Genomic DNA, 24,939 nt, shown 5'->3' on the forward strand with positions numbered 1-24,939 from the left:
AATTTCTTGGAAAAACTGTTTCATAACAGACTTTGTTAGATAAAGAAATGCACACAATTGGAGACTAATCACTTGGATGATGAAAAGATTAGCTTCATCCAAAAAAGACTGAATTTACTTAGAGAAGGGGTCTTTTAATATGACAGGAAAAAACTTAGAATAAAACTTTTCAAGCCTTTTAAACTTTTAAGCAACAGGTATCATTTCCAATCAAAGCCTCTAAGTTCTGATCATCTTGTTCTGAGATATAAGCCCAGAACCAATGATATCCAACTGTAGGCCTGTTTCAGTCAGCATGTCTCTGATTTGAACATACAGCTACATTAACTCCACTTCATTAAAATTGCTCTAGATGTGTGTATCATTTTAAATTGAATTAGGATTTGGCTAAAAATGGTATAAAAGCGCATTTTAAATCAACTCAGATTGGTATTTAAAAGTCAGAACACTGTTGTGACAGGGGTTGCCATGACTGACACCGATGCACTTCTTCACTTCTAACTATGAAATTGGGAAAATAAAGATGTTTTTGTTTAAAATTGCCATATTTGTTTTTGCTTATCAGTGAGGTGAAGTGTCACAGATGTAAATTGAACTAAACTCTTGCAATTTTTCACCTTATTTCCATTGTTGATGTTTCCACTTAATCTCAGACTAGATTAGTTATTGCATTTTTATTTAAGTTTATGCAAAGCTATAATGTTTTTCCTGTATTCTGATTTTTAAAAGAAATCTGGTTTACCATTTGGTGAAGATTTTTGGAATAATGAAAAGAAATAGCTACAATAAACTTTTAAGTATTTAAAATATGAAAGAAAATTGCTGATGCAACTATTCAAATGTTCCAGACAGTTTCAATTCAAGGAAATTATTGCAGGCAAAATATGCCTTCTCTTTCAACAGTATAGATTCCTAGTTGTATCATCTGTAATGATTTCTTGTGGTGTTATAATCAACATAACTATATTTTCCTTAATTTATGTTGTTCAGTTACAGAAAAAACATGTTTCCCTTTTAACTGTAGCATAATTGTACTGCCTAATTATTAAATTATATAACAGATTTAATCTTGATTGATATTGCAGTAAAGCACAAATTAGTCCTGCTACTAATTAATGAGTACTTCTGTATCTCCAAAAAAATGATTTAACTAATCCAATGTATAGATTTTCTTGCGGCTAATTGTTCAGTTTAATGAACCAGATATCTTCCACTGAAGCAAGTGTTATGTGCTCTTATACAAAGTGGATAAGAAATTGTAAATCCCCCTTGCATAATACCAGTAGTTATGGGTCAAAGCCTATTCCAAACTGTCTTCTACTTGTGTAGTCTCTTTGACTTTAACGGGAATGCACAAGGAGAACAGAAGAGTTTTCAACTATTCTTTGGCTTGAGATTTGATTATTCTGTTCTTAATTTGTGTTATGATCAACTTCTGGTTGCTCAAAGTACCAAAACTGAAAATATATAGAATGAAGAAACTCAGCTATGAAATAGATTGTCTGAAGGAAACAGACAGGGAGCCATTTTATCTACTCAGATTTTACTAGTGAGGGTGTGTTACAGGGAATGTGTGATTACGGGCAGGAATGAACCACAGTAAAAGCCTTTCACTCAGATACACAGTTTCTGTTGATCTTTCACATTTAGAGCCACTGACGAATTTAGCATGAAAGAAACCAATTATTAAAACACAATATAGCAAAGCAATTGAACACAACTGAAGTCCCAGAAGGACTTGATATCAGTTGCCATTATTGATGCCTGGAATGGGATTAGTTTAAGATAGCTGATACTGAATTGTAATGATGTGGTGGAAGGGGATAGAAGCACTCATCCATGAAAACAGGGTGAATACAAGTTAAAAAGTAATTTGCTTAATCACTTTTTGCTTCTCATTACTGGCTGAAGTGCTACATCATCCCTATATGGATGTTATTTATGACATTCACTACTTTTTCTACATCTTAGTTCAAATGGAAGACATTTGGAAAACAAAAACAAACAAACAAATTAAAACCCAACAACCAAGCATGCAAACCAGTTCAAAATAAAATACCATGCCTGGCAAAGTAGCAAGTTTTGTTTGATGTTACTGAATTAGTGATTTATCATAATATTTGTATTTGGAAGATTCCCTGTCATGTCTTTGCCTCTCATGTCAAAGACATTGCCACACAACTTATCATCTATGCCAACACCAGTATTATTAGTGCCAGTATGAGCACTAATAAGAATGGAATATAAACAATGCTTTTTCAGAAGTCTTTGGCTAAAATTCCTTGTTAAAATCTATGGATTCTTCCTTTGGCATCAATAGATTCAGAATTCAGAGAATTTATACTTCCTAAACTATAATTTGTTGGAAACATTTTCATTTAGATTCACTGCTCCCACTTTTTTAAGAGCATTACAAGGTATATTTGAAGGATGTTTTCTGTAATTAGGAAATGAACCAATGGCTAAAAACTTGCTATGTACTGCATTATCAAACTGTCTAACAAATTCAGTCCCTCTAGAGTTTGGTTTTTGTATGTTTGTTTAGTTTTTAAGTTCACCATGAACCCACGTGAATTGGACTGTATGAGGGTTAATCTTTCCAGTTAGGCTTCAATGGCAATTCTTGCTCCTCCCTGGCAGTCTTCACCCATCCCATTCAAAACAGACTGAAAATATCTGAGCTAGAGAGAAGGGAAATATTCTTTAAAAAGAAAAGAAATATCTTATTCCTCTAACTCTCAAGCAGTATTTCCTGGGTCAAAGCAGAAAACATGCTTTTTTAAGAAACATATACATGAGGCCTTGTTTTAATTTTCTGTTTTCCTCATTTGCCAACCTAGATATATCAGCTCACTTGCATTCTTTGTTTGAGGTACAGGCACTGAAACATTATTCTCACATACCGTAAACCTTGTCTGTTCTCTGAAATTTTATATTTTGCCTTTATTTTCCACATTATGCAACATTAAGCACAACAGACACCAAAAAATCTGAGACAGCCAGAGGATTACTGTTTCCCCATCACAAAAAATATATGTAAAGCGAGCAGATTATTACCTAATTGTATGTTTCATAATGCAGCAATGTTATGATAGCATTTTTGTGCCTGGGTATTTAAAAGGCATCCGAGTGATTCTTACAAGCCAATAATTTCTATGTTTGCGTCAAGGAACACATCCATACTACAGGAAAGGTTTTCTAAATTTTTGCTTTAATGTACTAAGCACAAGGATCAGTTGAAAAGAAACTAGAAATGAGGCATATTTGTATTTTTCTGATACTGTGGTAGACTGGCTCAAAATCAAAGAGTCAAGCAAGAATTTCCAAACTGTGATACATTTGTACTTTGTTTGGCTCATCAGCTCTCCATGCTATGGCAAGGTTACTCATACAAAATTGGAGGGAGAAATCTGATAGCTTTCAGCACATTTGAATTCATGTGGAAAGGGACTCAGGACAGATCTTTGTAAAAAGCATATAAAGGTGTAACAGTAGGATATCCTAACTAAACTTTGCTTGATTTCTCCTGCTATTCAAGAACCTGTCAGTGCTAATTTTTATATATTGCCCAGGTTTATCTGACCTCTCAACCACATGGAAGAAAAAAAAAAAAAAGTGGCAGAAGTACACTGTCTCAAAGACTTCTCACTTGCCCATGTGTTATTAATATTCCCTAGTTGTCCAGAAATAGATTTGTATACATATAAAACTTTTCTTTCTCGCAAGGGTGAAGTCAATATTTTTATTTTATATATATATATATATATATATATTTAATTTTGTGCTTTCATCATTTAATTCTCTTCTTTTTCCTCTCCTTAACTACAGACTAAATGATTAAAAATGGGTAAAGAGATTGAAATGAAATAACTGGCATAGCAGCTTATGGTTTTTGCTAGAGCTACTGAGAGTATTTCTAATAAACAGGAATGACAATTCCCTCTTTCAACACTAATAAACCCACGACAGGGACCTTGGGAAGTAAGCCACAAATTTGTGGCAAACTAAGTACATCAAAATTCAGAAATGCAAAATGCAACTTTATTTCCAGAAGCTTTTACTTACTAGACAGTAAGTTAACTACATGCATTTTCTGAATAACAGATGAGTTTTGATAATCACATACTGTCTCTGCAGTCCTCTCCCTCTCATCTGTATATTACATGAATTAGTTTACCTCTGCCATAATGCATCTTAACACTGATGAACTCAGAACATTTACCTTCTTCATCCTGCGTAACATCAGTCTTGCATCTTAGTCCAACTTCCCAAAAACTTGGGATGTGATCGAGTAAATTGAGATGCCAACGTGCTGATGAAAAATTTGAACTCTGCTTACAATGATGGTTACTATTAACTTATTATAACAATGCAAAGTTGGCAAGCTGGATCCTTCAGAATTTAGCTAGACTACCTTTGTTCAATTCAGAAGGCCATGCTAACCTACCCAAGCTGAAGAGCTGACCTTTTGTTTCTATTTAGATATACTATTACAGATATTTAATGCAACCTCAGTGTCACTTCTCTCTGGCAAAACACACATTTCCCATGGCCTCTGTTACATTCAAATAACCATATTGCAGTGGGTGAATTGCTTGTATTGCTTGTAAATAGCACTTTAGGGTGGGCGTGAGAAGATTGGTTCCAGGCTGTCATGCCATACTGTTTCCTTGCAAACAGCTTTTCAGTATCGATGTGTAGCAAACTTCACCTTTCAGATCCCAATGACTTCACAGCAAGTGATTTTTCATAAAGGAAGTGGCAGAAGAGCTGTTCCTCTGGTTCACTGCTTGTCATTGCTTTCCTTTCTCCGATGCATACATTTCACTTTGAAACTGTTCTGTTTTTCCTTTGACTTTTTCTATGTTTGCTGTTTCCACATTACTGTTCCTTTTCATATCACCTATTTTCCCTTAGCAGGATCATAGGTATTTCTCCCACATTCTCAATGTTATCTAACCTAAATCACAATACCTGAATTCTTGACTGGTCATATTTATGATTAAACTATGATTAATCAAGGGTCATTTGGAGATGTTCAGACATTCTGTGAATATTTATCCCCAAGTTCAGCATCAGTGGATGTTATTTTTGGTCACAAAGATTTTCCCTTTCCCTTTCCCACCTATTCTTCCCTGAACCTGCAGTAACAGTGTAATTTCCCTGTTTTAGATAATAATTTTCAGTATATTTTTGAGGCATGTGGAAAATATGAAAGTAGAAAGAGTTTTATTTAAAATATGTAAGACATGATCTTTTTAATGAGCCACTAGTTTCTTGTACAAGAACTGTGGTGAAGTGTGCTTCCACATAAAAAATAAATTTAATTCAGAGAATTACTGCAGCACTTATGAATGTTTGATGAAACTCTAGAAAGCTCTTTATTCTTTTATGTATTCCAGTTTATGTTTTATAAGGTACAAAATAAGAGCATTCCTTTAGTGATCTGGTTTGTTCTAAAATGTCTGTCATACTCTGGAACAGAAGTCAGGTATAAAGACACAGCAAATTTCCAAGTCAAAGAAAAAGACTGTTTCTGGGATGTGTCAGGGAGAGAAAAATAATCTTACAATTTTGTTATGAAGTATTCTCCTCTCAACAGCTTCAGTGCCTTAAAACATAGTGACACAAAAGATAAGATCAGTCTTGGTGTCTCATCCAAATTTTTTTCATGCATTTCCTTATTTACCCTGGGAACAGCTTCTCAGACAGAGGTTGCTCTGCAGGCAAAGACCAAATAATAAAAAAGCAGCTGCATTTGACAGATTGTCAAAGGGTGATATATTTGGCATTCTTACCTGAAGTCTTCACTTTGAAGAATGGCAGCATGAGCAGGGATTTCCCCGCACTGCTTCAAACACTGACTGTATAAGTTAAAATAGGTAAAAATATATACACTACTCATATCTACATACACTGGAAATTTGTGTTTTCAAAAAACCTCTTATCTCCATTCCCCACTGTCCTTTTTTAAGGTTTGCTAGGACCACAACCTAGTTACAGGCAGCTGAGTAAAGCAAACTTTGTTCTGCCTATGCTGAGTGTTATTTAAGATATAGTTCACTGCAGGTGGAAATAAGCTGTATCTTCTGGGAATTGTGCAGCAAATTATATACTCATGAAATTGATTGGATCCCCAGCTAACTATATCGAGTCCCAAAGCAATTAAGTATGTGGATGCCACAGCCACTAACATCAAAATTGGGCACAAAATTGAAAAATTGCCAATACAAGTTTTCTTTGCTATCTGTGGTGATACACTAGGTGATTTTTCCATCCAAGCATTAATTAGCATTACCTTAGCACATAAAGTAAGGAGATAAAGGCAACAGAAATAATAGAGTCCTGATGTTCCTTCAGGATAAGAAATCCAACCTTTTAACCAATGAAATATGTATAAAACAGTCTTTGAACATTGTAACCTTCCCCTTGTGACATGATCACAACTGCACCGGATCCATTGCCACTCTTTCCAGTAGATAAACCATTCAGAAAATTAGATCTTTTAACAAGATCTCTTTTAACAATAGAGAAGCCAAGTGGATTTCTAGAAGGATTACAGTACCCAGCACTGCCCCCTTTTCATCCTACACTACAACTGCATAACTCAAAACATCTTCTCTGCAGAGGCATAACCCTACATGCTATTTAAAGCATGTGCGCATGGACTGTAGCATGCCAGGGAAATTGTATGCTTTATATGTCTTCATTATCTATTTTTAGATCTTTGTATGATTATTGCAAAGACCTCACTGTTTTCCTTTGTTAAATATTTGTTTATGCAACCTTCCCCCTGCAGGCAACTGCGTTCATGTGATCCTTACTTTATAAGGAATTTCAGTCCCATATGTTGCTCCTGGCTCTCTTTCGCTGCTCTACTGGCACCTCTGCTGCTTGCCCTTTAACTGAAGTGACAATTAAATCATAGAAAAGCAAATCTCAAGCAGTAATAGAAATCTCTAGAAGCCCAAGGCTAAAGCAACCAAGACCCCTTGTAGATTGCATTTAAAAGTTATAAGCCACATCTGGCCACATGACAATAATGATCTAAATCCCTAAATTCCATCAGAATTTCAAGACTGACTTCCCACAGCTCAAGGAAAGCAGGTTTTGCCTGATATACACAATTGCTTTGATGTTAACAGAAGTGCAAAACCTTCAAGACTAATTAGAGCGCAAAGTATAAATGCAACAAAGGGACTTCCCTTCCCTTCTGTTCTTTCCCAATGGAGAGAGGGAATTCCCTTCCCCTTCTGTCTTCTCTCTGCAGAGGGAGGGAATCCCTTGCTATTCTTGCTCATAATGACGCTTCTTTTCTCTCCCCAAGAGCACTGGAAAGTATTTTTTTTTTTTTCCTTGTTTCCCCTTTTCCCATAAGAGGGTTAAGTGCTCCCCTTCCTTCCCATCATCTCTCTCAGAGGTGAAGAGGGATTCCTTTGCCTGCTATTTTCTGCAGACACTCACTGTACTAGTTTTCTGCTTTAATATTTCAGGATGAGAACTTTTTTTTTTGCCTCCTGTGAGTGCAGCATTTTATCCTACAAAAATATGAAACCAGACACCCACTTCAAATTTGGTTACTGGCAGCTGTGATCTAAATATAACTGTATCCACTTAGTACTGCTGTCTCTACTTTTAAGTGCTAATTAATAATTAATACAGAAATGGGGTTCAAAAACAGCAGAAAAACAAAATATGTATTTCATTACTGGGGTTTCTCCTTGGTCTAAATCACACTATTGACAGCTTTTAGGGCAAGAATTTAGCTTTTTGCACTAGAACTCATTGGGATAATCCACCCCCTGGGAACTACTGAATACCGTGAATTAGAAAATTATTCCAAATTCACAATGATGGAGAGTAATAGTCCAAAGAAACCAACACTAATGTACTGATTAAGTTCTATCTGAGTTCTATGCCACTGAAGCGAGCTTTGTGTTTTCCCTTCACAGGGTAATGAATTTCACATGTGATTAAAACCAAAGAATAACGGCTGATGATGTGAACTTACTTCCTTTACTATGGTACTTGTTAAGTTTTAATAATTTACAATATTGCAGATCATAGTGGTAACTTTTTTTTTTAACCAAAGGTATCAGAAGTAAGGTATTATTAATGTAAAACTTTACTGTAATGTATACCCTGCACTAGTCTCTTTCTTAGGATGTGCTCAGTAGATTTTCTGTGAGAGTTATGTTCTTTGCTAAATAATGAACAGTGCTGTAAAAGTATTGGTGAACTTCTGTACTGTATTTTTGTTTTGTTTTTTATTATTTTTATTTTTTGTTCTGTTTTAAATTTAAACTGAAGTTTTCATTATCAAGAACATAGTCAACAAATTTTAAAAGGTCATTTGAAAAAATAAAAGAAAAAACAGGGCAAATTATAGTAATTAAAAACAGAATGCATAATGAAGGGAAAATTTTAAAAACATTGAATACCAATAGTAATAGAGCTTTTTCTTCTGATTGACAGTTCACTGTTTTTTTTTCTGTAGTCATGGAAAAGACTGAAATTACTAAAAATACCGTAAATATTACACTCTATTTATAGGAAAAGATAGTCTCTTAGGAGACTAAAATGACAAGCCTGTTGATTCCATCCACTTTCTGACATGACTGGCTGATTGCTTCCAGTCTCATGGATTAAGCACCACTAGCGTCACAAAACAAAACAAAACAAAACAAACCTACTAAACAGTTCTTGAAGTTTAAGGACTTAACTGAAACAAACAAAAATTTGTGACAATGGCTACTTCAGGTATTCATTCATCTTTTATCTTTAGAAAGTCACTGTAGGAGGTATATCACAAATATGGTAAGAGCTGGTTGATGATACAAGTAGAATGAGTATCATCAGACTACTTTGAGCATTCTCATTTTTAAAATCTATCATATTTTAATTTAATTTTTTGAAGGCGAGTAGATACAAGTCAAGTACTATTAAAAACCTACAGCTTCTGTGCAAACAAAAAATGGGTCAATCAGCCAGGTTCAGGGAAAACAGCAATCTCAGTAACAGTAAGAAGAACTGAGAGAAAAAAAAGGAGCCAGGTACATCTGAAGGATAACTTTTCCTCTGGTGGCTTGCTAATTTTGAGTTTCATGGTTTTGATTCCTCTACTTGAGAGACCGTTCAATATGATGCATTTGTGCATCTTTATCACAATCTCAGCTAGCTAGAATTGATTTCATTTGCAAGGAGGCTGGATCAACGGGTTATTCACAACAGTTAGGATTTTTCAGTGAAAGTTTGGCTACATTATCTCATTGCTCTCTCTCTCATTTGTAAGGTCTCAAGCATTTTAATAGCCTGATCAGTACTTCAGTAGAGTGGTACGCTATCTTTCTGTATCCTTTTCTAGTAGTACACTACCATTCTTCACCATAAGTAACTGTAATGAAATCCTAGTAGGAAACTTTAATGTAATTTTAGCTTGGGTCAATAGCTTTTCTTTGGAAAATGAGAATAAAAAAGTTATAGTTGGACTTCCATGTACTGTCAAGTTGAAAGGCTTTTATTTAAATAAGCATTCATGATCTATTTCTTTTGGTATCACCTTCAGACTTTCCTATTGCTGTCTCAAGGTCTTAAAATTGGTCAAAATCAATCATATTGTCTGGTGCTTCATACAGTGAAGGTGAAAATATGTGAAGGTCACATGGTCTCTGGCAAAACTGATCAATATTGTGCACATATTCCATAAATTTTCAGCCTGATTGCTCAAAGTGGGTATCACTGTCAGCCCCCTAAAGGCTATTGAGTTAACTGCAATACTTTTGTTTATTTACAAATATTATTACATGATAAGACTGGCTTGACTGAGAAGTAATTTGCTGTATATTGGTTTGCTCCTTGTGATCGTATTTTTATCTATTCAAATTTTCTTAAAAGGGCATTCCAGCAATGGATACAGGTGTGACAGGGCACATAACTCTGATGACCATACTCAACACTGCCTTCAAAAACAGTTCTATGGGGCCTGTACTAGTGTAAGTTAGCTGAATACTCATCCTTTATGAACATAGAATCTTGTTTGTTTTGTGGTTTACTGACTATTCAGCTGTTGATTTGTAATGTGAATGGTATGGTAAAAAGAGCTGAATTAAAGACAGTGTCCTCATACATCTACAGGATAAGGGAATTGTACACTGATGCTGTTAAAACCAAACACTAAACTGTACCAGTAATAACACCTGAAGAGTATGTGCTTAAAGTATAAGCTGTTCTGACTTCAAGGCTTATAAACTACTAGCCCCATGCTTCTGGTATACAAAAATATAGACCCAGAAAGTGACCTGTTTCACACTGCCTTCTATTTCTTTCAATAAGGACTTGGTATCTTGCAGGTATCATACATGTATATTCACGAGAACTAGTCTCCTGTCCCAAAAATCACATGCCAAAGACACAAGGGAGCAAGGTATGCCGCAGAAGCCACACAGACCAAACCTGCTTCGGGTGAGGTCAGCACTTGCCTCCCGCCGCCAGCAGCACTATGCAGCACATGCAGGGCCTGCAAGGGAGGCAGCTGCTTCCAGTATATACAAACACCAGATCCAGTTCCCTTAGCAACCTATGAGCCCTGAGAGAGCTCCCCCCCGGCAGCCAGCACAGCTCTAGCCTGACCTGCCTGTCCACGGGGGCAACTTGGTGCTTTTCACTCCCTTTTGGACAACATAAAGAGTTGTACTGATATAGCCAGCTAAGGAGAACATCACAGGATGTATTTCAGTTCTATGAGCTAATAAATGCATAGGGTTTTGCAGGCTTGTAACTGGCCAAACTGTGATAGAACTATTGTAATTAGCATTAGGTAATTCATGCAACATTTTATGTATAAATCGTGTTAAAAATAGAACGTGCTTTATTTTGATGAAGTTGGAAGATAACTTTTGAGCAATATGATTGAGAGATTCCTATGCTCAGCTGGATTCTCACAGATAAATGGAAATCCCACATTGTGTTCTTAATGCATTGTGGAAAGACTCCTTGTCAGAGGCATGAAAAGATTATATTTTAATTCATTGTCTCATTTAAATTGATGGTTCCTATCAGCGACAAACCCATAGAGAAATATTCAAAATCTGAGTTTATTGCTATATGTTACTTCATCATAGTAGTGTTAGCTCATGGGAGGAATCGTAGCTTTTACTGAACAACTTTTTTACATGTTAAGACTGAAACATTGCGCTGTCTGAAAAAGAATAAGCCGCTGACCCTGGCTGATATTTAAAAGGTTTTCCAGGCCATGACAAGACCTGTTGGTAGGAAGAGTGATAATACCATGTCAAAACCTGGCATCTAGGAAAACTGATACTCTGAGCAATTTCTGTATTTTATTTATGCATTTTTGGACCGGCCTCTGACTAGCTCTGCTTATCAGGAGGCACAAAAAACAAAAATGGATATTACCAATGCAGTATTAATGTCATCCTCTGTACCAACATTGTTCAAGAAGTTCTCATGTACTCAGTCGTGATATTTTTTATAAACATAATTGTGACGGATATCTTGAGATGGAAATTAGATGCCTAATTTCCACTGAAAGGCAATAGTAGATTGTCTTACTTTAAGTACCAGCATTTGCTGTCAATTTTAAAATACATCCCTAAATCTACTTAGTTCCAATTTGATTAAACACAAACACTGAAGTTCAACAGCATGTGCTTCCACTGTTAGATTTTTAGGATGGCTTATCCATCCAAAATTTTCTTAAACTCAGACACTCCTTAAGATACAATACAATAAAATTTAGATAATCAAGTATCCTTGCCATCAGGATCAGTTTCAGCAATTTGAGCTGCTGTAACCAAAATGTTCTCAGCTGTGTAAGAAACAATATCCTAGCTTGTCTCCCTTCATCATTAGAAAGCATGCAACTCTACTAATTTGTTATGTTAAAGGTAAGAGATTGTTTTTAAAAAATATATAACACAAGCTGGCTGTCCAGACAATTTGAGGCACCATAGGCACTTCATTTTATTATGCATCAATATCTTTAAGATGTCATTGACCTGTTTCCTTTAGAAATAAATTACAATGCTTATGAAAAAGACAGTGAGTTCAAACCCTTACAGTACATTTGCAGAGCTGGATGAAATGGATTTGTAGGAACCTTTAACTACTTCATATAGACCATCTAGTTAACATGAGATCACAAAAAATGTGTTACTATTATCCTGACTAGGTGTAAACCAGTGAACTAGAAGTGAATGTTCCAATTTTCCTTTTCCTCCTGAGCTACATGATCACCCCATTAATACATAAAACTCTAAGGAATCAGTGAAATATTAATTTAATTCTCATGATTTCCAATAGGTCCTTTCCTGAGAAATCTTTATAGGATGATAAAAGTATTACTTAGAGCAGGTATCAAAGGCAAAGTGGAGTCAGAGCTAGTGTTTGCAGCGGGCTTTCAGCAGCCACTCTTAAAACTTGGTCTAGATGATTTTATCATGTCTGTGATACAAATATTCACCCCAGTGATAGGGATTGATTTTTTTGCTTAGGTATGATCATAACATACCTATGTACAAAAAATAGAGAGACCATGATTTTAATAACCTATTTGAGTATTAGCTTCTCTAGTGCCATCTTGAATTTAGAACAGATCCATGCCACGGGAATTTAATTTAGAATTCATTAAGTTTATTGGTGACAAAAAAAAAAAAATACACATCCTCCTAAGCCCTGGACCTCAGAATGGTTTTATTTCACGTGTGGCTTTGTGATCAGTGAATATGCAATCGCCAGTCACTGCTTCAGAGCATGACATCAGTGATGGCATCTCTAACTGGGTATCAAAGCTTGCTTTTTGGTGAGATGCATTTCTAACTTTAGACTCTCTATCAAATATACTCAGAGTGAATACAGAAACAAAGTGCATGGAGAAGCAGAATAAACATAAAAGAAAAAATAACTTTTTATTTGTCACTGCTTTGGGTGCTCTAAATAGCATGCCAATTGCCCCTTACAGCTCCGAAATTACACTTCCCCCCAAACAGACTATTATTTCATTCATTTTTATTCATTGTTCTAATAGCTTTTTATCCAAGCTTACAAAATACCCATCAGCTTCCTACAGAAGATACATCACCATAGTATCCTGCTTATGCTCTGTAACTGGCCGAACAGGTCACAGATGCTTAAGTGGTATTTTGGTTGTACCAAGAAGGTTGACCATGGCCAAGGATCCTCTTAAAATCAGATATAGAACAGTGATACGTGTTCACCCAAACCAATAAAAGAGACAAGTGTCATACTTCTAATCAGAAAGATGGATCAGAAGAGCTTCTTAACATTTGTCCTATCATACAATAACAGACCCCAGTAACAAAAAAATGTTTGATTTTAAAATCAAAAGATCCAGTCCTTTTTACAAGCTTACTTTCGCATATTTTACTTCTGTGATAAGTATCTCAAAGGAACTGCTGAAAAGACAGGATATCCCCTTGATATACTGTCAGACAGAGTGGCTTGACTTTGCTTTCCCTGCTATTGGCTCACGGGAATATTGCTCAGAAGTATGCCTCTCATTACATTAGACAGAATCTCATACAATTTTAGTTTTAAAACAGATTACTATGAAGAGATTAGGATCCACATTCTGCTCTTATTTACACTCTGCAACTCCTGTTTGTGCTAGGCTGATGTTAAAGTCATGGTGAGCTTCATTTCTCATGTTAAGGTAAATCACACATTTTTAGCAAGTCTCATAATGTCACATGTTAATCCCTTCATGGAATCTTCTCTGTAAGGAGATATTTTAAATGTGTTTATTACAAAAGACCATACTTATATCTTCAGGGAAGGCGGTATATAAATGGGAAAAAACCTTGTAGGGCAGATGTTGCAATTGGCTAAAAGATTGAAACTGAGCTTTGTTTTATGCAAACTAGAGCGTGAACATTTACCATGTAACTAGGATTTAAAGGAACAGGATGAAAATATAAAATAATAAAATTCAGACACCATTACGAAAGCACTAAAAATGGATCAACTGACTGTTTCCCAATACCTTTTGTTTCTTGCTGGTCAATGATAGCTTTTAAAAGCTTTTCCAAAAGCTGGTTCAGCAAACTCTATTTAAACTTATTATTTAAAGGCACACACCAACATTTCACTTTAGTTAAATGTCATGAAAAAATTCCTTGTCCAATATAATTAGAATAATCAATCACATTCAGGCTAGCATTACATGCAGGAAACTGGTGCTGTTAGGACTTACTGTACAAATGGCTGAAACACAAAATGTTAGCACATCATTAGTGTGTTTCCCAGATAACCTAATGTTATATCCTATGTTATGTGAAAGGCTTTTTGAACTTTTACACTTGGAAATGGTAATGATGCCGAACTCCTAAAGCTCTGGAAAATAAATTGAATTCATTGTTATAGTTTAACGTGACAGGACACAAGGTAACTTTCTGAATTTCATCTATCATTTTCCAGATGTACTGGATATATATATGTGTATATATATATATAATTTCTAATGGCTAGGAAACAAACAGCTTTCCTAAATTTGGGTTTTGGAGTATCCAAACAACTTGTCACAGCATATCAATACTTAAATTCTGAGATCTTCTGTTATCTTGATACTATTTTGGGGTGGAGGAAGAGTGAAGACAGAACAAGACAAAAAGAAATGTTTGCCACAAAGTTAGCCCCAAGTACAATATCAGATTTTTATTTTATTATTTTTTTTTTGCCATTACATCCCTACCTAACTTTCACTTTAATGAAAGAAAAAGTGAAAATAAAGTATGGAGTTCTCTGAATTTTTAGGATATGAGACAGTAAAGCCTAGAGCCATTAGTTCAAGGTGAGTCTCATGTTTACCAATTAAAGGAAGTCTGTTAAACATTAACACCAATCAGCATAGTATATTGATCACTGTATACAGCTGTGTAGCTTCATATTTAGGCATCTGTTCTTAACTTCACGTCCCTGTTCCAGGCCTTTCGAAAGGCCATTTTTCCATCAGTGAGTCAGAGGGTAAGAAGATTCTTTCTATTATTGTCACCATTTGTCACACCCTAGATGTATGGTCAGTTGATGTTTTGTCTCTTTAACAGTATAAGCAAAGAAAAAGTCCGGTACTTCTTTTTGATTTGCCCACAGGTGAAATACAAAGGGGCCAAACTGACAGTCAACATTTAAGTCATAGTTAAGTTGCAAGAATGTTTACAGCAGCAATGACAAGTAATGGCCAGCACTCAAAATCACAGCATTGATGATAACTGAGTAAACAGTTTTGGGAATGCAAGGTCATCCAAATGTCATTCTGTAGCATATCAATATATCTCATTATCTCTCATGTACTACTTCAACTAGATAGGAAGACAACTGTAACATAGATTTAAAAACAAACAATGCAAGCAGTTCATATAATTGGTAGCGTTCATTATTTAAGTTCAAACTCTTCTATCAGAATGTCTCATTTACTTTTCATTCATTTGTGATATTGTTATAATACAACATACAAGGTAAATTTTTTACCCTCTAAATGTCAATGCTGAATAAAGAAATTAAGTTTGCATTCAACGTGCTTTAGCATGATACTAACTACAGATTCCCTGATGGTTTGGTTTTCTTGGGTGGTATATCACTGAAATTTTTCAGGGAAGTATTTTTTTCAGGAAAACAAGCCAAAGAACACCCACCCTCAGCAAGTGAGATGGGTATGCAACACTGACAAACTGAAACGATAGTGTTAATTTTGACAGTCAGAAAGATCTCAGTGAAAGAAAAGAACATTGTAAAATAGAACGTAGTAGTGAATATATGATAATTGTATAAAACAGAAAGATTAATGGCTGGAAATAGACATTCTTAGAATCCAGTAAAAGGGTCATAGTGAAGTCATTTCAGTTTCCAATTAAAAATCATAAATTTTGGAGTTGTAACACAGAAGACAGCAAAATGACTTGCTGATCCATGAGATGATTTTGCAGCGTGAAGTCCAGTCAGAAATCAGAACATCATCATCATAGTAGGCACCTCTTAGCATGATTGCTGAACATTTTTGATATTTGAATATTGAGAGAAAGGACTAAGCAATATTACATTGATGGTGCTGGAAATATTAATATTAGAACTCCTCTACAGAGAGACAAGGCTCCCAGTCTCCACCAGTTCAAACAGGTAGCACTCAGAAGCAAATAAGAAAAAGTTGCAGTTAGAAGGAATTACACAAAACAGGGCAAGTTTTCAATGTCTCATGGTTTTTAAAACTGAAACACAAAGGCTTTTTCACCTCAGTCTCATTTTCTTTCTGTAATGAGCATCTTAACCATATCTTTATGAAACTCTTGCAGAAAATATCAGGAAACTCAATCAGAAAATAATTAAGTTACTCTACCAGTGTATGCCAGAAATGGGTCTTTAAGCAGACAAAAACTTTGAATAGAAGATAAAATGCATCACTGAATGAACTTATTTGGCCTTTGACATATTTTAATGCACAAGTTGGACAGATGAGGGAGCTGTATTCCATAATTTAAAACTGGACAATGCTTTTAACATGCAGTTTATATATAGAAGAAATGTGAAATTCCATTAGTCCATAGGAAAAACATTTGTCTCTATTGGAGAGAATTAGTTTGTTCTTTCTAATCTTAATTATGTACATTTTGTTACATGACCCATCAGTTCTGCTACCCTGCACAGGAGTAGAGAAGGGTGGACTTTGGCCACCATTCCTTGACTTGTTCCTGAAGTGACATGATAGGCCAAACTTGGAAAAAAAATGCACAGAAGTGCAGGAGGATGTTCTACAAAGGATGTGAATCTAAGTCTTAAAGCCAAACTGTAGATATCTATGGAATGACTGTTATAAAAAAAAAAAAAAAGTTATGAGGTCATCTTTGCTTGAGGTAGTAAATGTCCCTTACATAACCTTCTTACAGGTATGTGTGCTTGTATATTTGGTATCTCCAGAAGCTCCATATCTACCAGTAAGTTAAAGTCTTCCTGATCATGGCAGATGTCATCTGAATTCCCTAAAAATTTGTTAAAGTCAACAGATAGTCTTTATTCTAAGATTCAGTCTTTTATTTACAGAGAATAAACAATCCTCACAGCAAACTGTAAAATCCAAAAGTGGCCCCAGGGTGCTATTTTCAAGGAACATGGTTGACCGACCTTTCTCCAAATCATCTTAGTTATCTTTCTTTAAACTATTTCAATAATTGTTAGCAAGTTAGTTATCTGGTTTTATTGTCATTATCATCTCTACTTGCCTTTAAAATGTGAATAAATACAACAGAAAAACTGAGAAGAGAAATAGTGATTTTGTGAACTCCCTCTACAGTATTTTCCCACACATAATCATCTTCATCTTTAAAAGCTTTTTCCACAACAGCTAAACTCACTCTTCCAAGCAGATTCAATCCATCACTTCTTGTCTTTGGACACAAAACAGTTTATTCCTTTACTTTGTTTGGTCACAGTTCACATATGTAAACAATTGGGTTTCCTGTTAGTTCTCTAGATTAACAAATTCAGTATTTCTACAGCAGTCATATTTTTCTACTTCTAATTATCTTTAAACTATCTTATCTAGACTATCTTCAACTGGTCCATATTATTATTGAAGTAAAATATGCAGTTTTAAACACCATTTCCCACAACAGACCCACAGCATTACATGACCCTTAGAGTCCTTTACAAACTAAACAATCTCCCTGGGCTTTACAGTGATGCTCCTGCTCATAATGTGCTGATTAGTAGTCATTCCTTCTTCAGCTGCATATCCCTACCTAGGTGTAGACCTCCAAACTCATCTTCACTGACCTGCGCCCTACTTGGTAAGGATTTTAAATTCTAATCCTGGCCTTCTGCTGCCCCTACTAGCATGGTGTCATCTGCAAGTTGAAGTGGACTTTCCACACTTAATGAATAAAGTTGAATAGATTACTCACACATAAGGCATTTTTAACTTCTAGTCTGAATAGATAAGAGAATTATATTTGGTTATATTATGCATATAACCAAACTTTTCCCCTGTAATTCATTTGAAAATTAGTGTCATTTTCAATGACCTTGAGGTTGTATGAATTGTAATGTTCTGCTGCAGTTTAAAAAGCTGCATGTAGACAGAATCTATTATAATGAGACCCTTTTTTTCCCACTTCTTCAGTCCCTTGATGTCAGTATAACTAAGTTTAGGATTAATGATGGCTTAACTGAGTTTCTACATAATTAGACATTAATCAAAGTTTGCGAGAACTGGTCATTACTTTGTTCTTAGACATATTTGACTCTGAGTTTCGAAGTTATATAAATACCTCCCTAAGACAACATGTTTTCTAGAATAATCAAACTCCCAGTGACCACTAAAAAATTGACAAATTTTAGGCTATGTGCATGTTGTTTCCGTTAATTGTTTTAAACTTTAAGTTCACCAAATTATTTGGATAAATATTTGTTTCTTGGTTACTTAAGTATTTTACTTGTATTACAATAGTTTATTTTTTATTTAGTCTTGATACAAGTGATTAGTCACATGGCATAGCTCTTAGCTGCATATCTTAATGTCTGGAACTTTGAAAAGAAGCAAATAATGAATATCTAGTCATGAATACCCGCTGAGTCATTGCATCAACACACTGTATTTAAAATAAATACAGGAGTTCCTAAAGACTAGCTCTTCCTGAAGCATTTCTGCAGACAAAAGTGTTCTAGTGAATCCTTGAAAATATTCAAAGCTGGAGATATAATACCATGACTGAGCCATCCAGCTGTTTGGATTCTGAATTCATATTTTCAAATAGTAATCTTCAATTAGCTTTCCTTAGCTCTAAGACATATCACTTGTGCTATTAACATTATAAAAAAAGCTTAATAGTATTGTAGCTGCTTTAGTAAATAAGCAGTTTATTGAAAAACTATAATAATTTTAAAGATTAATCAATAAAAGTGTAATTAGTCTTAAGCATACTACTTCTAGCTTTGAATTTTTGCTAGAAGTTAAATACCACTGTAGCTATCACAATCAAAATCTACTTCTTTAAGTTTGGACAATTCCTGGGTTAATATAGGCATTTACTATCTGATTAGGAACAAGTGGTCATTGTTTAAAAAAAAATAAATAAAAAGGATAAGTCTCCCATTAAGAAGAACTAAATTTTAAGTAAACACTTTATTCATCAGAGCTGAAGTTCATTCCAGGATTTCACATTTTTTCTCTTAAATCTCAGCTTGCTTTCACTCACTTCAGTGAGTGACAAAAAACTCTAGTTAACTTTTGCAGGTACAGGAGCAGACCCACTTTTTTTTTTTTTTTTTTTTTGAAATGTCAGTTTGACTAGAGAAAGAAAAAAAACCTTCATGTTACTCTCAGGCACATACTAAATAACAGAACGGAAGATTTTTGGCTGGGGATTAAGTTGTGTTTTTTTTTTTTTTTTTTTCCCCCCCCCCCCATGATAAGCTTCTTTATTTCATGCCCTGTACACTACAGGCAAGCCAAACATTGTATATTCCAATCCTCACTGGCAGATAGAAATCTAAGGACAGAGACACACTAGGCAAAAACTCAAGCTATCTATGTTTACTACAACCCTGCTTCATTGACTAAGGTAATTTTTCAAAAAGTCAACCAAAAAAGTCACAGTTCAAAAGGATTTTCAAAGTTCTCAAGTCAAGACCTTGCCGATAGAGGCTTCTCTCCATATACATGCTGGTGTTTTGCCTCTTCTTGTTTTAGATTGAGTCTCCAGTAGTGGGAATTCCAGCTTGCCTAAAGCTATTATTCTGTGGTCTAACAGATGTCAAAGAACATTTCTAGCTATGGGCACTGTTAAAATAAAGCGATGGGAAAAAGAACATCCTAGATCATGAAAGCTGAGACAAGCAAATTAGAGAGAAGAAAAGTGATAAACTATATTCAATGTTGAAACAGAAATGTGCATCAGAATGAAGATTAATGAAACATTCCCACAAACAAATGTATTCTGTAAAACTGTAAAATTCTACAATTTATAGAGAGCCTATACATGGGAAAAGGAAAGTTGTTATCTGATAAAGTCTTTGGTAAATATGAAATTCAATAGAAGTTCCAGGAATTCGTGAATTCCAAAGCACACCATTTTTGCAACATTGCCTATTTAGACAAACTTTATAATGAGCTGCAGACAACCTAGTCTCAGGGAAAAAATAAAAATAAAAAAAAAATCACAGTTCCTCTGATTTCTCTTTGCTCCAGATCTGAACAAAGCGAGCATAATCTTTCTATTATGCAACTCCATTCCTTAGAAGATAAAGGAGAATGGATATTCCATTGCAAAGGAGGAATTGCTGTTTTCGAGCAAATAATGCTTTGGGTTTCCTCATCATGAGATTGATCACCCAAGGAGTGTTTAAAACTATTTCTGGGTAAATAAGCTCTTTCTATGGTTGGGTACTTCTTGATATTCCATGCAAACTGGTACTTTTTTCCTAAAATGTAAGCCTCTGTAAAGTGTGAAATCATGTTTTAAATACAAACCAGACTTCATGAGTACATGCCATCAAATATAGCAAGAATACAAATGTATGCCTGCATGTTATTTTTATTCTATGTATATTTGCTTCATTGATAACATATCTAAAAATATAGTGTAAGAGGCAGCATAGAAAAATGTAAGTGTATTAACAGAAAGGCAAAAAACATCAATCTTTAGTAATCCAAGTAATAAATTTCCATGGATAATATTTCATTATTGTAGCAATATATGGCAAAACATTGCTTTCACTGCACAATTAGTTACTACAGAGATACAAAAGCATCCTTAAATCACTTTAACAGGGCTCTGCTAAAGAACTGGATTTGCAGGCTCAAAGTTTAGTTCAAATGGCTCTCAGGAAGTTAGTGATAGAAGAGATTGTCTAACAGTCTGCATCATTCAGCTTGTCTAACTTAATTATCCAATTGACAGGAATGACCAAGAAAAAATAAACTATACTACTATCTGTATTAAGAATTTCTAGCTTGCCTTGCACAAGGACAGATCAGTCAGAATTATGAATTTTCTCTAGCCTTTAAAAATTATGTGACAAAAATAAAGGAAGGTGATCTGATACTCTTGGATACATAGCATTAGTGAATCACTTATTTTATTATAGTGCAAAATTGCTGTGCCTGTCCCTGTGATACTGAACAGGTCTAATGTCCCGATCAGCTCCAGAGGGGAGTATCACTACTTTCCTCAGAAAAAGGAAAACCTAGTATCTATTTTATTTCTATTAACACAAACAAACAACAAAACATCTTAAAATCAATCAATTTAAAATAATTAAAAAAAAGAAAAAAAAAAAAAAGAAAAAAGAAAAAAAGGTAATGTAAAATACTATAACCTTTTTCAAAAATCAGGGATACTGCTCTTCACTTTGTTCCCTTCCCTTTTCTTCAGCTATTAACACAAACTAGGATAGATTTATTTATTTATTTATTGTTAAGTTCCATCCATATTCTCTCAAATTATGGAGAAAATATTTTAAATTTAAATGCTTCCTCAGGAAAAGAATGAACATATATTGATATCCATATATTGATGTAAGGTAGTTTAATTCGTATGTTGAGATACAGACAGCTCAGGTCAGTTGTCTGTATGATCTGTGCTTCAGAAGAGATTGATTTCTGGCATGTATAAAAGCTGTTTGTCTACAATTGGAACACATCACAAAACTGACTGTTGCAGAATAAGCTACAGTAATTTATTACATCCTTAGAACAGTTCCCATTGATCATGGAAGGAGCAAAGTATTGTGTTAGTGAGACACCGAAGGCACTGAAAGCAGCCCCTGCCAGCTCAAGTGTTGTACTGTAACTGCATCTGTAAATTCTTCAAACACATGTTCAAACTCACACTCAAAAAAAAAAAAAAACTTTAGCACAGAAAAAGCTTGCACTAGCATTCTCATCCAAGACAGAAAACCATAGTATCCTGTACTTGAAGTATATGATATTATTTATCCACTGGGAATATATTTTTTTCCCCAAATAAAACTAATAGGAACACAAACATGCTTCCTATCTGTGAGGCATATTTAAACAACATGCTGTTCTGATGATTACATAAAGAGCACGCAGACAAGCTACAAAAGGTCAGATGTAGCTGGAGTACAACCCATAAATTGTTTCAGCTAGGTCTGATGTCTTCGACTCAAATACTTGACTAGATCATTAGCATTACTGCAAATGCAGGGACAAGCCCTTGTGTTTAAATCACAGAGGACGATGCACAGCCTAGTTTCTCATGTAGTTTACTGATTTATGTTATTAGCCCAGACTTCTTGGTGTATTTCCATAACTAATAGGGTAACTTGTTCACTTGTTCACATCTCAATTCTAAACACACACACAGCACTTCAGCACATCATTTCCTTACATAAATAGCTGACATTGTTCCAGTGAAAGCATGTATTATTGTGCTTACTGTATGCTTAAACAATAGAGTGGTTTTCCATCCTATTCCACCTTTTAATTTTTAACTTTTAAAGAAAGCTTAAAAAAGCAACAAAAAGTAAAGTCTATTGAGTTATTTTATTATAGAAGGCTGAAATGTTCCACTTAAGGCTTCAAGTACAAATACTAGTGACATGAACAAGTTCATATTGTGGTTTTGACAATTTGTTTTCCATCATAAAAAGGAGCATTTTCACCATCCTTGTAGGAAGTTGAATGTATAGTGTCATTTTGACCTTGATGCTGTCAGATGATACACTCCAGTCCCCCTAGCCAAGGCACATACCTCAAGACAATTCCCGTGATGCTCTACACATTAGGCATGGAACAATCCACTGTGTATGATAGAAAACTTAACTCTTAAGGGTGACAGCTTCTTGTGCAACTTGTAAGAAGTCCAAGAAATGTGCAGTTTTACTGAACGGGTTATTTGTGAGCTCTGAGTGGAATGTAAAAGGAAGAGTAACTTTAGTCAATGAATATTAAATTTAAAAACAAATCCTATTTACAAACAAGAAAAGTTTTCTTATGGAAATAATCTTAAATCTTCTATTTGCAGAATTAATGGAAACAAATTCCATAATCACTTATAACATCTAATTTCTTGCTGTCTCTACAATCTCTATAATCCTATACAAACATCTTTTGAAGCTTATTTTCTCCTTGCTTTATGTTAACCCACCAATTCCTCCAAAAGTATTCTTAATTTATAGGAGTAAAACAAGGAATCAGAAGAATCAAGGTCTTTATTGATACATTTGAAAATCATCTGACAAGGTCCATATTTGCCCATTAGATCTTTCTGAAATCTAACAGATTTTCAAGTCCCCCTCCCTTCCAGTTCCCTCTTCCTCCATCAACGGAAATGCTCATTTTATAGATGGGAAACCAAGGTTCCTAATTTCTGCCATACCTAACCTGGAAGAAAGTCTTGAACATAGTATTCTATCATAGTGAATATCTTCGCTACTGTTATTAGTTGTTCTGCAATGGGTCTCTTGCTTTGTTTTGATTCTTACTGGAATCCTCCTTCCAGACTTCTCAGAAACATCAACAGTTCTCCAGCCCTTTCTCTATAGAAGAGACTGGTGATTTCACCCTGATGGACAGCTAAACACTATCATAACTGCTCTCTCCCTCCCCATTCCTCAAAGGGAAGGAGAAGAATATAAAATAGAAAAGGTCTCAAGGTTGAGATAAGGCCAGGGAGATTACCCACCAATTGCTATTGTAGGCAACAGACTCTGCATAGAGAGGTCACTATAATTTATTGCCTATTACTAAGAGCAGAAGAGTAAGAAACTGAAAACAAATAAAAAACCACCCCATCTTCCTATCTCCTCCCCAGATGGCACAACGGAATGGAGGTTGTGGTCAGTCCATAACCCTTCATTATCTGCCACTCCTTCATGGTCACTCTCTTCCCTGTACAGCGTGGGATCCCTGCCATGGGATGCCGTCCTTCACCAACTGATCCTACATGAGCTTCCCACAATGTGCAGTTCAAGAACTGCTCCAATATGAGTACATGCCATGGGGTCTGTCCTTCAGAAGCAGACTGTTCCAGTATGGATCCCTCACAAGTAGCAGCTCCCACCAGATCAACTGCTCCTGCATGGGCTTCTCCACAGGCTACAGGGGGACAGCCTGCTCCACCATGGACCTTTCCACAGGCTGCAGAGGTACATGGAGCATCTCTTCCCCTCCTTTACTGACCTCGGTGTCTGCAAGGCTGTTTCTGTCTACATTTTCCTCACTCCTCTCTCCCACCTGCTGTTGCACAGCAGTTTTTTCCCCTTTCTTAAATCTGCTCTCACAGAGGTACAACCAGCATCACTCATTGGCTCAGCTATGGCCATTGGCAGGTCCCTTTTTGAGCCAGCTGGAGCTGGCTCTAGTCTGACATGGGGTAGATTCTGAGCTTTTCTCAGAGGCCACCTCTTGCTGTCCCCTCACTACCAAAGCCTTGCCACACAAACCCAATAGAGACTCTCGCCAGGAATCTTTCTGAAATAAGAACATTACAGCATAATAATACTGTTTGCTTCACTAACCAAATCAATTTTTTTTTCCAAGAATACTTTGACTGAACTCTTGTTTTCCTCCCAGTAATGTCTTCTCACATTTCAGCAGATTTTCTAGGTCTAGATTTTTGCCAGCTTGACCTTTCAGACTTAATGGGCCCAACTGCATTCATAAGGAATCGCTTTACTTCTCAGCAGCTTCTTTACTTGCAAGGCCTTTTGCTGGCTTTATCATAAATTATAGAAGGTCAATCTAAGCCATAGGTTCTCAATACTAAATTACATAATACAAAAGAGATAAATATTTTACAATCAGCATTTGTAAGAAAATAAAATTATTAACAATTTTGTCTTCAAATTTGCATGTAATTCTGAAAAGTGTCAATTCTTTGTCCTTCAGGTTCTTATTACCTATCACTTATAAATTGATTATCTCAGTCCACAGCTTTTAAACAACTGTGG

The 24,939-nt window shown here is 35.3% G+C and overlaps 1 protein-coding gene and 1 long non-coding RNA gene across 5 annotated transcripts in view; both read left to right on the forward strand.

Moving 5' to 3' along the window:
- The window catches only part of KCNH7 (potassium voltage-gated channel subfamily H member 7), a 220,385-nt gene that overhangs the window by 25,733 nt on the left and 169,713 nt on the right, over nt 1-24,939 (forward strand). The window lies entirely within an intron of this gene.
- LOC309879711 lies at nt 8,717-23,859 on the forward strand. The gene is made up of 3 exons (XR_014317814.1): nt 8,717-8,760; nt 9,895-9,992; nt 23,802-23,859. It is a non-coding gene; the product is annotated as an uncharacterized lncRNA (long non-coding RNA).

Source organism: Aythya marila, assembly GCF_965140915.1.
Source record: "Aythya marila genome assembly, chromosome: 6".
Lineage (NCBI taxonomy): Eukaryota > Metazoa > Chordata > Aves > Anseriformes > Anatidae > Aythya > Aythya marila.